Source organism: Belonocnema kinseyi, chromosome 1 (genome assembly GCF_010883055.1).
Source record: "Belonocnema kinseyi isolate 2016_QV_RU_SX_M_011 chromosome 1, B_treatae_v1, whole genome shotgun sequence".
NCBI lineage: Eukaryota > Metazoa > Arthropoda > Insecta > Hymenoptera > Cynipidae > Belonocnema > Belonocnema kinseyi.
The window spans coordinates 142,333,875-142,347,984 of NC_046657.1; positions in this window are offsets into that span (position 1 = coordinate 142,333,875).

A 14,110-nucleotide genomic window follows, 5' to 3' on the forward strand; every position below is an offset into this window, starting at 1 on the left:
GCCTTGGAGGAGATTATGTTGAGAAATAAAAAAAAAAAATTCTTAAAAACGTTGTTTTTCTTGGTCAGGCCGGAAACTTATCAATCCACCCTCGTACATTATATTCTTATGCGTAGCGTACATTGGACTGCTGTAACTTCCAGCGGTACGTTTATCGAGCGAATTTTGAACAACAAAAAACTTCCAGCAAAAAAGTTGATAAAAACAGTACAAAAAAGTTTTATAGAAAATTTTAGATAAATCTAATTGATATTCAAGAAATTATTAACGTTTCAGCTCGCTAGTGGCTAGGCAATTCACGAGCGGGCTGTAGGAAGAGTCTCAGAAGCGATCCCTAATATAGTTCACGGGCGCAAAAAATAAAAACTAATAAAGTAATCAGGCAATATTCAAGTGCCTCAAATAAATAAATAATACTGCATAACATAAAATAATGTGTTCATTTAATATTATATTATCAGAGAATGGTTTTATTTTTAAGACTAACTGTACATTAAGTAAAACGAAATATAAACATCTAATAGTTGAGATTCACCGGATTTCTAATTCCGCTAATGCTTCAATGCTTCAAATTCGTAGAATTTAAAAAAGTGAAGGATTCCAAAGTGCATTGTTTTCCATTCATGTTGTAATAGAGCGTAATTTTTTCCATTAATTGAAGCTAAAACTAGTGACAGTAAGATTTATAATTTCACTTCCAAAGATAACAGCTGTTATAAATAAAAATAATTACTTTGTACTATCCGTTATAAAAGTACAGAAAGTTCCGTCCAGAAAGAATAATAATTATGTTAAAGAAGGTTATATATTTTTTAAATTAATATATATTCAAAAAAAGGACAAAGCCTTAAAAATAAAATAATTAAAAATTGTTTATAATAACAATAATAATAAATTTGTATAATTTGATATGATTTGATTGCTTGATTAGTTTTTTTTATTTTTAGCACCAGTAAACTGTATTACAAATGGATTGAGAATCTCACTACAGTCTGCGCGCGAGTCGCCTAGTCACCAGCAACTTGAGACGTTAATAATTTCTTTAATATCAATTTGATTGGACTACAATTTTCCAGAAAACTTGTTTGTACTCTTGTTAACAACTTTCTCACTGGAAGTTTTTTGTTCCTGAAAATTCGCTCAATAAACGAAAGGCTAGAATTTACAGAAGTCAGTTTTTGGGTTTAACTAGAAAACTAAAAATGCTACAACATTTTGTTTATGGTAAAAAAGATGCGCAATGAAATTCTAAACCGAGATATAGTCTTTTAAAATTAAAATTCCAAATTTTTTTGAAACCCATCAGGGTTTTTCCCACTCCCGGCGAAATAAGTTTGTGCGCCCTTATTCGATCCGGCAGCTCATTGTAGGAGAAATGTTATCATTTATAATACATGTACTAAAATCAAACCTGGGAAAGCGCTTTAGAGCCAAAGTTGGATGTATTTGTTCTGAGTGATATTGCAAATACAGCGAAACCTGGATTTAGTGATCCTCCATTTAACGTTTCCGAGAATTGAAGCCACGTAGTGGGGGTTGGTGATAGGAGCTGCGAGAGGATGTGCGGTGCTCACTCAAGCGTCACAAAATAGAGAGAGAAATAGGAGAGAGACAAAATGGTTCCGAGACTCTGGATTTAAGGTCACGCTCAGTCCCAAAATTGACATTAAATCCAGGTTTGACTCTATTAAAATTAATCCACTTCTATTTCCTTTACAGAATTAAGTTCACAGTCTCGAGATTTACCTTCTGACATATTCTCGCCAGACTTTAATCCCTTCGAACTTTCTGCTGATGGACGTTTTTATGCCGGACATCCTGTTAGCATACTTCCTCATGGCAGAATGTCATATGACATACCTTCTTCTGCTCCTGTCAGCCAAACAAAGCCCAAAAATTCAAACGATCGATTACACAGAGTACAATTTAAGTTTCCTGCAAGTGCGCGACTCAGAACAAAGACAACACGTGATCAATTTAAGCTTATTAATACAACCGAGGAATTGACTGTACTAGCAACAAACGAAGGTGAAGTCCTTGCAATATTGACCAATGATGGTAAGATTAAAGGAATATACACATCCGGCCAAAGACGGGTGGCAGTAAATATGAAAACTAAATTTGTTAGGGAAATGAATCGTTCAGAAAAAGAGGAATATAAGGTAGGTAAAGCAGGCCGACCAGTTACTGGTAGTCGATCTCAAAAAGAACAACGTGTAAGACGTCGATATATTTTTCATCTGCCCAAATATGTGTACTCTCAGAGAAAAAATATTCATCATTCAAAAAAATTACTTTCTTGACCACATTTGGTTTATTTCAGAAAAACTTTTTGGTTAAATGAACCAAATTTTTGTTGAGATGATCAAATTCATGAGCTTCTTAGTGTTCTAAAGAGTTTAAGTACTCGAAATTTATGTGTTTTGAGAATTTGATGAGGATTTATAAGCATTTTGAATTTGGATTTAAAAAATTAAAAAATTAATAATAATTACATTATTTGAATTTCGCGGGTAAATGTATCGCTTCAAATTGCAGAGGGCTCTTAATTTAAATAGTAAAAGAAATTAAAGTAATAGAAATTAATTTTTAATTATTTTTTAATCAAAATGATGTATCCTTAATCAAACACATGAATTTTTAACCAAATAGTTGGTTGATTTTTCAACCCGAATGTTTAATTTTCTATCAAAAAAGACTCATTTTCAACAAAGTACATGAATTTTCATGTAAAAATATTAATTTTCAACCAAAATTAGTATAGTTAAAATGTCAGAAAAATAAATTTCCAAAAAAATAATTAAATTTTAAACCAAAAAAATTAATTTTTTACCAAACAAGATACAGTTTGAATTAAGTGTATAAGTTTTGAACTAAAAAAGATAAATTTATAAATAAAAACTAATATAGTTCAATTTGCAGTTAGAAAAATAACTTAAAAAAAGCAGATCGCAGCTAAATTAATTACCTTTCAGCCAAGAAATTAGTTTTTAATCGCAGTGATGAATTTTCAACCAAAAACATAAATTTTTGACGAAATAGTGGAATTTTCAACCCAAAAGACGAACTTTCTATATAAAAAAAATGAATTTTCCTTAACTTTTTTTTAAACTCATTAAATAAATTCTTAAGTAAAAATAGAATAGTGAAATTTTCTACATAACAGAACATTCTTTAACGAAAAAGATTAAATTTATATAAAAAATGTAAATTTTCCACAAGAATTGCAATAACTAAAGTCAATTTTCAACTGAAATGATACATCTTCAACTACAAAAATTTAATTTTTGAATATATACATGAATTTTCAACGTGAAATATCAATTCTCTATCAAAAATACACTTAAATTTTTAGCTAGTAAAATAAAGTTTCAACCAAAAAAGAAACAAATTTTCAACAAAATGGTTAAATTTTCAACCACAGAAATTAATTTTTAACCAAAAAGATAAAGTTTCAACTAATGAGAGTAATCTCCTACCAAAAAGGACGGATATTTAAATAAAAATAGAATAGATAAATTTACAGAAAAAACTTAATTTTCATTCAAATCAATGTAAAGTTTCAACGAAATAGTATAATATTAAACCGAGAAGATAAAATTTCTATCAAAAAAGACAAATTTTCAAAAAAAATTGAACAGGTACATTTTTGTTTTAAAAAATGCAAAAATAAAATAATTTTCAGCCAAACAGATTAATTTTCTAACCAAAATAGACAAATTGATAATAAAGTAAATGAATTTGCAACTAAATATTTGAATTTTTAAAGGAATTTCTAACCAAATATTTGAATTTTCAACTTACAAAGATAAATTTTGAACCAAAGATGTACGACTTAAATTTTCATTTAAAACAATTAATATTCATCTAGAAAACATATTTTTCAACAGAACAATTAAATTTCGAAAAAAAAGATTTGTCGACTAAAATAATGAATCATCAACCAAATAATTGAATTTTTAATAAAGTAGTACCGTTTCCAACTAAGTAGTAGAATTTTTAACCAAGAAGGGTGAATTCTTAACGAAAAACATAATATTTCATATTTCAACCAATAAGGATTTTAATTTTATGCTAAAAATAGTTAGTTCAACCAAAAAAGATAAATATTTAGCAAAATTGTTTGAATCCTTAATTGAAAGAGATTAATTTTCAACAAAATATTTGAGATCTTTAACCATAATAATAAAATTAGCTTCAACTTTTGTTTTTCGAAAATTCCGTATCTCTACAGGATTTTTCATGACATTCCTTGGCAGTCTGGAATTACCTGACCTCTAGCAACTATGGAATTTAAAAAAATATATGTTCATTTGACTATAGAATGTTTTTGCGAAAACATATATAGTAATTATGATATAAATTTGTTTAAACAATAAATGCTTTAAATTTTCCTAAATGCTCCATAAATGCTCTGTTCGAGGTTAAAAGCTGAGCATAACCTCGAGAGCAATTGCTCAATATAAATTTTTAGACATTTAAGGACTCTAGTGCTTCTGAAAACTTCGAATATTCTGCGAATACACTTTTGTTTACTTTTAAGTAAATATTATGTAATGTAGATACCAATAAAGTTTATTTTCTATTTTTGAAATGATGTATTCTTTGCAATTTAAATGATTCATTGTAATAAGTTAAGAGATGAATAATGAACCAACTAATGAAACAAGCATGGCTGGACAAGGGAATTTTACACTTAGGAGTGATTTTTAGAGCTGGGGAAATCTCGACAAGGGGATCCTAGTAAAAAAACTAATTTGGTCGAGTTGCGGTTAATGAACCATTTTGTATTAGCCCGCATCTTACTTTCTGGTTCATTGAAAAGAATCGAGCCAGCGTGAATTAAAAGTTAAATAGTTCGCCTTAATTCGTGGTCAAGGTCAATTAGAAAAAACTTAATAATGATTGCGTGTCGCGAGACTCGAACCAGCGAGTGTACACTGCAATCTTTGTGGCGGATTCAGAAAAATTGGATTGTAACTTCGAATGGGGCGAATTAAATTTAATTGGCTCACACTGAAATTAATTTATGCTGATGCACATACACGAACTGACATCCCTAAAATTTTTGCGCTGAATTCACGCGAATAGGATATTTGAAAATTATATTTCTTTTTACGAAATTGCACGAATTCACAATCCCCTCAACAATAGGTTTTTACTATTTTCAAATATTCCTCTTCGTGGTTAAAAGGAGGAAAACTAATTTAAATTTATATTGGAATTTAAAAAAAGAAGCGATTGATCCATTTGCCGGCCCGGTCTTGATCGTCGGTATAAGCAAATAGGAGAGTCTGGCCATGTTCGGACGGTACTACTGCTATCGATGCGAGACAACGCAGCGGTCCCGGACCTGGCGCGGCGCAACCAGAATCCACTTGTGGCGGACTAAAGTCAGCCAACACTACTGATCGTACACTGCACCACGTCAGTGAATTAATGGTCTTTAAGACTGGTCTACAATCGTCGCAGACAGCCCGTTTCGGCACCGCAAGCAAGCGCTGCGCCGCAAGTCACCGAGAGCGAAAAGTTGGTTCAACGCAACTTTTCGCCCCGCAACCATCTCGCGTGATCTCGCGTCGAATGTCAGAGGACCAATCAGAGCGTTTCAACACATAACCTCGTACAACCGCACGTTTGTGGCCTTGTCGACACTGAGTTCGAGTGATTTTGTTCTGCATTTGTCAGGATTTTTTTGTTGGTTTGGTGTATTATGTCAGAAACATTTAAAAGCATTTAAAATTAAAGAAAAAAACTGTAAAAGAGCAAATTGCGGGTCAGAGGGATCCATCGTAGGCGTCTTTGCTTGAGTTAAATTGGTTTTCTTTAAATAATAATTTTTCAAGAAGCAAATAAATTAATAGAAAAATATTATTAAAATACTATTAAAGCGATTTCACCATTTACAATTGTTACTTAAATGTAGGGAAATTTAATATGGCACTTAATAGATTTTTCAAAACCTGTGCGAAAATCTGGATTTATATGAATTATTATTCTTAATAAAAGTAGCCCCAAGAGTTATAAATATTTTGAAGTAGATTTAAATCAATATTTTCATACTACATCGATTCTCTCCTGTGCAATTTTGAACTGAAGCTTACTAAAATTTATTATAACATTGAATAGACCTTTTTCAAGATCTCTTTAAAAATCTGGATTTAAGTTAATTAGCCTTCTCCTCAAAATACACCCAAAAGTCATAAATGCTGAGAAATGCATTTTGACGACTTCTTGCTAATGAATCCATTTTATTTTTCACAATATGTAACTGAAATTTACTGAAATTCATTTTGACGTTAAATAGACCTTTCACAAGATCTCTGCGAAAATCTGAATTTAAATTAATTAGCCTTACCCGTCAATACACACGCAAGAGTCATAATGCTAAGAAATGCATTTCGACCACTTTTTAATACTGCATCTATTCTCTCTTTTACAATTTTTAACTGAAATTTACTGAAACAGAACATGATATTGAATAAACCTTTTTCAAGGTCTCTGCAAAAATCTGGATTTAAATTAATTAGCCTTACCCCTCAAAATACGCCCAATATTCAGTAGCTAGAAGTGATAATTAATTTAGCAGAACTCTATTTATAAGAGGTGGTAGGTAACCTAAAGAAATGTTTATGGACATAATTTAAGTTCACTGGCGTCAAAAATGATTATTCAGTTAGGCAAGAATAGTTTTCTCTAAATTCGTTCTTTACCTCTTTTATTACCAAGAGTTAACAATATAAAAAATTCAAAAGGACCTTATTTGTGCAGAATAAGGTGCCGAACATTTTTCTATAACACTTGTGTTTCGCATACTTACCATTTTCATGAAAATCAAGAAAAACTTTAAAAATATGATTTTCATAATTGTTTCACGGAGGTATTTTAGGCGCGTACGCTGGAGAAGCACCAACGTCTGACTAACGGCTTGGGATCATTGACTCGCCGATCTGTTGTACTGTACGATCAGTAGTCTTCGCTGACTTTAGTCAGACACACAGTGGATTCTGGTTGAGGCGCCAGGTCCGAGACCGCTGTGCTGTCTCGCTGTGACCCCAGTAGTACCGTGCGAGCATGGTCAGACTCTCTTATTTGTTTGTATGGACGATCAAGAGCAGGCCAGCAGATGGATCCATCGCTTTTTTTAAAATTACAATGTAAATTAAAATTTTTTCTTCTTCTTTCAACCAAGAACAAGAATATTGGAAAGAAAATATGGTTGTCAGACGTCGCGCTTCCAGAATAGGTAGTGTTGCCGGGAAATCTTTAGTTTTACTTATGTCTAAGTGTTAACATAAGCACTAGAATATTGATTGTGATTTAATAGTTAGTAACATATTGAATTATTTTCAATAAAGTCGTCAAGAAAAGGTTTATTACAAATGCTAGAAAAATGGTTAGGGTTTATATTTTAACATACTCACAAAACTATTTTTAACGAAATTGACTCACCTCTACATATACAAAACTGGATAGAAACAATCAAAAGCAATAAACTTATTATTCGTGCTTTCTTTCACAGGGAATAAAAAGTTACTAATTTAATATGATTTCTTTTTAATGTACGATAATCAAGATTTGGATTTGATATATTTTGTTTACTATTCATTGCAATACAATTGTGATTTGAATTTTGACAAATTTACCCTATAAAAACATTTGTACTTTTTAGTACTTTTGTGTGGTTAAAAGAAAACTTTTAAATTATCCAATATATAATTTAAAATAAAATAAATGTTTTATGTTAGGATCTTTTACTAGAGATTAGTGTTAACAAAGAATTTTCATATAAAATCTTTAAGGTTGGAAAGAGAAACACAATTTGAAAAAATTGTTGTCTATATTATTATTTTTTACAGATGAATTAGCATTTCTAAACAAAAGTCATCATAAAGACTTCCAATTTTTAAACATTTAAGTTTATCAAAAATACTGTTCTTGATTGTCTTCTTGGTTTGAAAATTAATTTTTTTAAAGCAATTTCATTGTGTTTGGTTAACAGTTCAATTGTTTCGATCAAAATTAATCTGTTTTAGTTGAGGAATCAACTATTTTGTTTTACAATTTCTTATTTTTTGGTAAGAGCAACTTTTTTTATTTAAACTTCTAATATTTTGTTTAAAGAGCCATCTTTTGGATCGACAATTCAACTTTTTCCTTGAAAATTCTTTTTGTTTGGCTTAAAAAATTAATTTTTTAATAAAAATTTAGCTATTCCATGTTTGATTAAAGAATTCTATTTTTTATTTGAGAATTCAACTGTTTGGTTCAAAAATCATGCACTTTGTTCAAAACTAGTCTTTTTTGTGGAAAATTAAATTTCGAGGTTACAAATTCACATTTTTTGGTAGAGAGTTCAACTATATTAATGCTAAAAATATATAAATTATTTTTAAAAATATAGAAAGTCATATTTTTGTTCGAAGATTCATCATTTTAGCTGAAAATTCACCTACTAGATTAATTTTTTTTATAGATTTTCAACTAAAAACTTAACTATCTCGTTTTTTGTTGAATAATGTTCTATTTTGGTTGAATATTCAGCTGGTTCGTTGAGAATTAATTTTAGTTTTTCAAAATTCTCTTTTTCTGTTAAAAATTCAACTATCTGGTCACAAATTATTATTTTTGGTTGAAGATTGATCATTTTAGCTGAAAATTCATTTGCGTGGTGACATTTTTTTGTTTGAATAAATTTTTAAATACAAATTTAACTATAACATATTTGTTTAAAAATGGTATCTGTGTGCTATAAATATCATACTTTTTAGTTGGAATATTAACTTTTTGAAAAAAAAATTTTTTTTATCAACTAAAAGTTTACCAATTTATGTTTGCTTAAAAATTAATCAATACTAGTTCTCCAGTTCCAAAACCAGCGTTATTTGCGACTTTTACTGTATATTATAAAAAAAGGATTCGTCTTTTTGGCCAAATATTAATCTTCATGGTATAAAGTACAAGTTTTTGTTTTGTTTGAAATATAAATATTTCGTTGAAAATTCAACTATTTGGTTGAAAGTTCATGTATTTTATTAAGAAATCGTCTTTTGTGGTGGAAAATTAACATTTTTTGTTCAAATTTCAACTGCTTTGTTGAGCATCCAACCATTTGGTTACAAAGTGATATTTTTGGTTAAAGATTTATCATTTCAGCTAAAAATTGATCTTCGTGGTTAAATTTTATTTGTTAAAAATAAATTTTAACCATAAATTTAACTGCATCATATTTTAATGCAGAATGATCTTTTCTCGTTAGAAATTTATCTATTTTGTTGAGAATTCGTTTTTGTTGGTAGAAAATAAATTTCGGGGTTAAAAATTCATCTTTTCATTGATAATTTAACTGTTTGGTTAAAAAATTGCTATTTTTATGAAAGATGCACCATTCTGAAAGATGAAAATGTATCTCTGTGATTGAAAATTCGTATTTTGTAGTTAAAAATTGATCATTATTAGCGGGAAATTCAAGTGTCAGGTTGAAAATTTATGTATTTAAAAAAAACATAGAAATACGTCGAAAATTCGTCTTCTTGGTAAAATAATATATTTTTTTTTGCTGAAAATAGAACTGAAGCGAAACCCTTTAGTCGCCCTCCCTTCTATAGCCCTTCCGAGAATTGACCCCGCGCCGCAAATAGGTGTAACAGAAGCTGTGCCAGGTGCGCTGGGCCTGTGATTGTCGCTCAGCCGAGCACTCAGGCGGGAACAAACATAAGCGGAGCGGGCTATAATGAGTTAGTTCCCACCCACCGTCAGCCCTAAAATTGGCGCTATAGAAGAGTTTCATGGTATTTGGTTATAAATTCATGCTTTTTGTTGAGAATTTATCTTTTTGGCTAGAAAATTAATTTTCTTGGGGAGGGGAAGCCGAAATGAAATGAAAATGGTGCGGTCTGTGTGACCGCACGTCCATTAAAGGTTAAGAAATATATGAATAAGAAATTCTAATCGAAATTGTATTAATAGGTTTCAATTTGTTGAATCTAAAAGATTGGTCGAAGATTTGCACGGACGTAGGAGAAGGAAAGAGAGAGAGAGAGAAAGCTTTTAAATTAAGGACAACTTTATTGAAAAACTTTAAATGTAAATTGTTTAATCTTCGTTAAATGGTAGATTCTCTGCCTTTCCAGGAAGTTTGCAATGGGAGGAGAGAGCAAACTATTGAATATGCAGAGCTCATCATCTGAAAGTTTCAGGCTAGAGGAATACATATACGAAGGAAGGGTGATTAGAAATTAGAACAAGATCTAGGATGAGGTCATTATTGAATGGCTAATAATCGAGAGTTTGTAAGATATGGATGGGATAAGGAGATACAAAATTATATACTCATTTCTAAAAGAATTGCTCACTTTTTTTCTTATTTCAAAAAAATTGTTTTGTTTACCGCATTGCACTGAATTCAGAAAAAATTTTGGTTTAATGAATACAATTTTTCTTCAGATTATCAAATTCGTTTGCTTCAATTGATCAAAACTTTTGGTTGAATCGATTTGTGAATTTTACATTTTTTTTATTCAACGCAATTTTTTGGATAGGTCTACCAAATAATTGAAGAGATTAATTTTTGGTTAATTCAACCAAATTTTGATTTCATGACCTAAAATTGTGTGATCAAATTTTTGATAAAACAACAGAAATATTTTTTGAATCAAATAAATAAAGGGTTCAACTAGTTGCAATGTAAATGGCGATGGAAACTTTATGATTGATTTTAGATAAAAAAATTCGTTTGGATAAACCAAATTTTACGACAACAAAAAATTGTCTCTAGTCAACCGAATATTTTGTTGTCCATGCAATAACCATAATCTAGAGTACAACGATGTACCCCTTGTGGATTCCACATTCTCGGAATTCCGCTTAATTTGGTAATGACAAGAGAAATTGATTACACAATCGATGGACCGGTAGAGAGCAATAACCATATCTATTCAATTCCCAAATAGGCAGAGGAATCGCTGATAATGTGTTTTACTCCCATTTAAAGAAATGCAAGTATTTTTAGACAATTAAAGACACGAACACCTAATTTTCGGTTTCCGTCCACCCGGTTTCGGACTTTCTAGAACTGTTGACACACGCAGTTTCTCAGATCGCGAGGCGAGAGACGGTTGCGACTCGTTTGAAAAAAAACAATAGCAGCGTAGCGGAAAGGCGCAGTGCGCGGGTAGTCACTCTTATATATTGCGCAATATTATGTTTTCGAGTTGGAAACGGTTTAGGCAGCCCTGACTGTGTACGTTTGGACTCCCCCAATTTGTGGCAAGGCTTTATGCAGACAACTTCCGACACTGGACTGAAACCGAGAGTTCAGTGTAATTGAATCTATTTATGTAAATAAGAATGGCTGACAAACTTATACACAAAAAAATGTACACATAAACAATTAATTTTTAATCAGAATAAACGAATTTTCAGGTAAATAGGATAATTTTTAACCGAATAGATTATTTTTCTTACAAGATAGCTGGATTTCCAACCAAAAAGTTCCTTCTCAACAATAATTGAATTTTCAACTAAATATTTACATTTTCTAGCAAATTGTTGAATTTTGTATAAAAATGTTCAAGTTTAACCTTAAAATGTGAATTTTCACAAAAAAATAAATTTACGATTAAATAGATCAATTGTATAATGATTTCAGACCAAATCTATTCTCCCTTTGGCCGCAAATATTTATGAATTTTAAATTATAGATTTTTTCTTTGTGTTTTACGATCCCCATAAATTGAAATAAATTGGAGCCAAAATAATTTTTTCGTACTCAGATTGTATTTGATTAAAAACTCGTTTCTCAATCTTTGACGAGTCGGTGCAATGCCTACCTTTTTCAAAAGGTTTAAACCTCAATTTTTTTCAGTCAAAAATTCAAGTTAGTTTTAAAAAAGACGAAAATGCTATTTTGAAGTATAAAAAAATTAAAGAAACCTGAATCAGTTAAAGACTAGATAAAAAAAAATTAAAAAGGAACTTTATCGCCGGTTTGAAGAGACGAACAGAACCTTCTTAATCTACGATAAAAATCCTTTTTTATTTTATTTTTTTTTAAAAAGAGTATTTAATTGATTTCAGTCTCTTTATATTTTTCTGAGACTTCAAAATAACATTTTCATCTTTTTTTGAACTGACTTAAATTTCTTATTGAAAAAAGTTCCAAATGACATCGATTTTATGTTTTTTTTTTGCTGTCTTGTTTTTTACTCTTTGATATTAATCTAATGTTTGATTAATTCAAATGAATGAAACTCAAGATAACTTTCAAAAAAGGTACGCATTGTATTGAAACGTCAAGGATAGAGGAGGTAATTTTTATTCAAATAAATTCTGAGTTCGGAAAAATGTTTTTGGCTCAGTTTCATTTTAATTTATGTGGTAGTTTGCGTGTTAGATTCTCAGCACCTGCTGAGACACAGAAGAGTGATTAGTCACAAACACCTTTTCCAACTCCACCTTTCAATAATTTGTTTTAGCGACTGGTCACAGAAGATTGATTGGTCAAATAACAAGCCCCTTTTCTAGCTTAACCATTAAAAAAATACGCTTTAGCGACTGGTCATAAAAGAGGAATTGGTCACATATCGAATCTCTTTTCCAGCTTCCTCTTAAAAAAAAATACGTTTTAGCGACTGGTCACAGAAGAGTGACTAGTCCAATCTCGAAACCCTTTTCCGGCTCCCTCTTTACAAAATTACGTTTTACTAAATGGTCACAGAAGACTCATTAGTCACAAGCACCTTTTCCAACTCCACCTTTAAATAATTCGTTTTAGCGACTGGTAACAGAAGAGTGATTGGTCAAATAACAAGCCCCTTTTCTAGTTTAACCGTTTAAAAAAATACGCTTTAGCGACTGGTGATAGAAGAGGCATTGGTCACATCTCGAATCCATTTTCCAGCTCCCTCTTTAAATAAATACGTTATAGCAATTGGTCACGGAAGAGTGAATAATTACATCCTGAACCCCTTTTCCAGCTCCCCCTATAAAAAAAGAAGTTTGAGAAACTGGTCACAAAAGAGTTATTGGTCCAATTCTGAACCCATTTTCCAGGTCCCTCTTCAAAAAATACGTTTTAGCGGCTGGTCAAAGAAGAGTGATTAGTCAAGTCTCGAAACCCTTTTCAGCTCACCCTATAAAGAAATGCGTTTTAGCAACTGGTCACAGAAGAGTGATTGGTCGCATTTAGAAACCCGTTTCCTGCTAGAAATAAGTTTTAGTGACTAGTCACAGAAGAGTGATTGGTCACATCTCGAATCCATTTTCGAGCTCTCTTTATAGAAAATTACGTCTTAGCAACTGGACACAGAAGCATGGAAGGAAAATTTATTTTTTTAATAACTTCGAAATTTAACTTTGCTTCGAAGCCAGGTTCTGGCCACTCATATAGGCGACCTTGAAGCATGGGCTCTATTCTCGAGTTTTTTTCGTATACGAATCAAGAGTTTGATCATGCGCAGTGATTAAATTTTATGATTTATGAAGCGTTAAAAAAAGTGACAGGAGCGAGAGTAAGTGAATTATGTATTATTTAATTGTTCTAAGTGTTACAACATTTGAGAAAATTTGATCCTTTTGCATATTGAAATTCTTTGGAAATATGTTTCGTTTTGAGGTTGAAAAATACTTAATTATAAATTTTAGGTACATTTCATTATAAATTTAATAATAATATTGAAAAGAAAATTCTAATACTGCAAAATTTGCCAGAAAAGTTTACGCTGCTTAATATATCAGAATATAATCATGATTTTATATAATTTCCTAAAGTTATCCGTTGTACTAACAACGACAACAACGACGACAGACACACACACAACGACAGAAAAACAAAAGTAACGTTTTTTTTATCTTGACTTTTTCTTATATCACTATTTTGTCGGCTTCAAATGTTCATTTTCGTTAGGTTTTTTGGATATTGAAAATGCTATGACTTTGGTAATTTTAATTTTATAGAAAAAAGTCATGGGGATCAATTGTTCGTATTTTTGTCAACTATAAGGAGCTGTCTATACCAGGTGTATACATATGAAACCGGTATTGCCATCTAGCGGCCAGTAGGCACACTTGTAGGCACTGTCGGAACTTACCATTTGTGCTAATTGGCGTA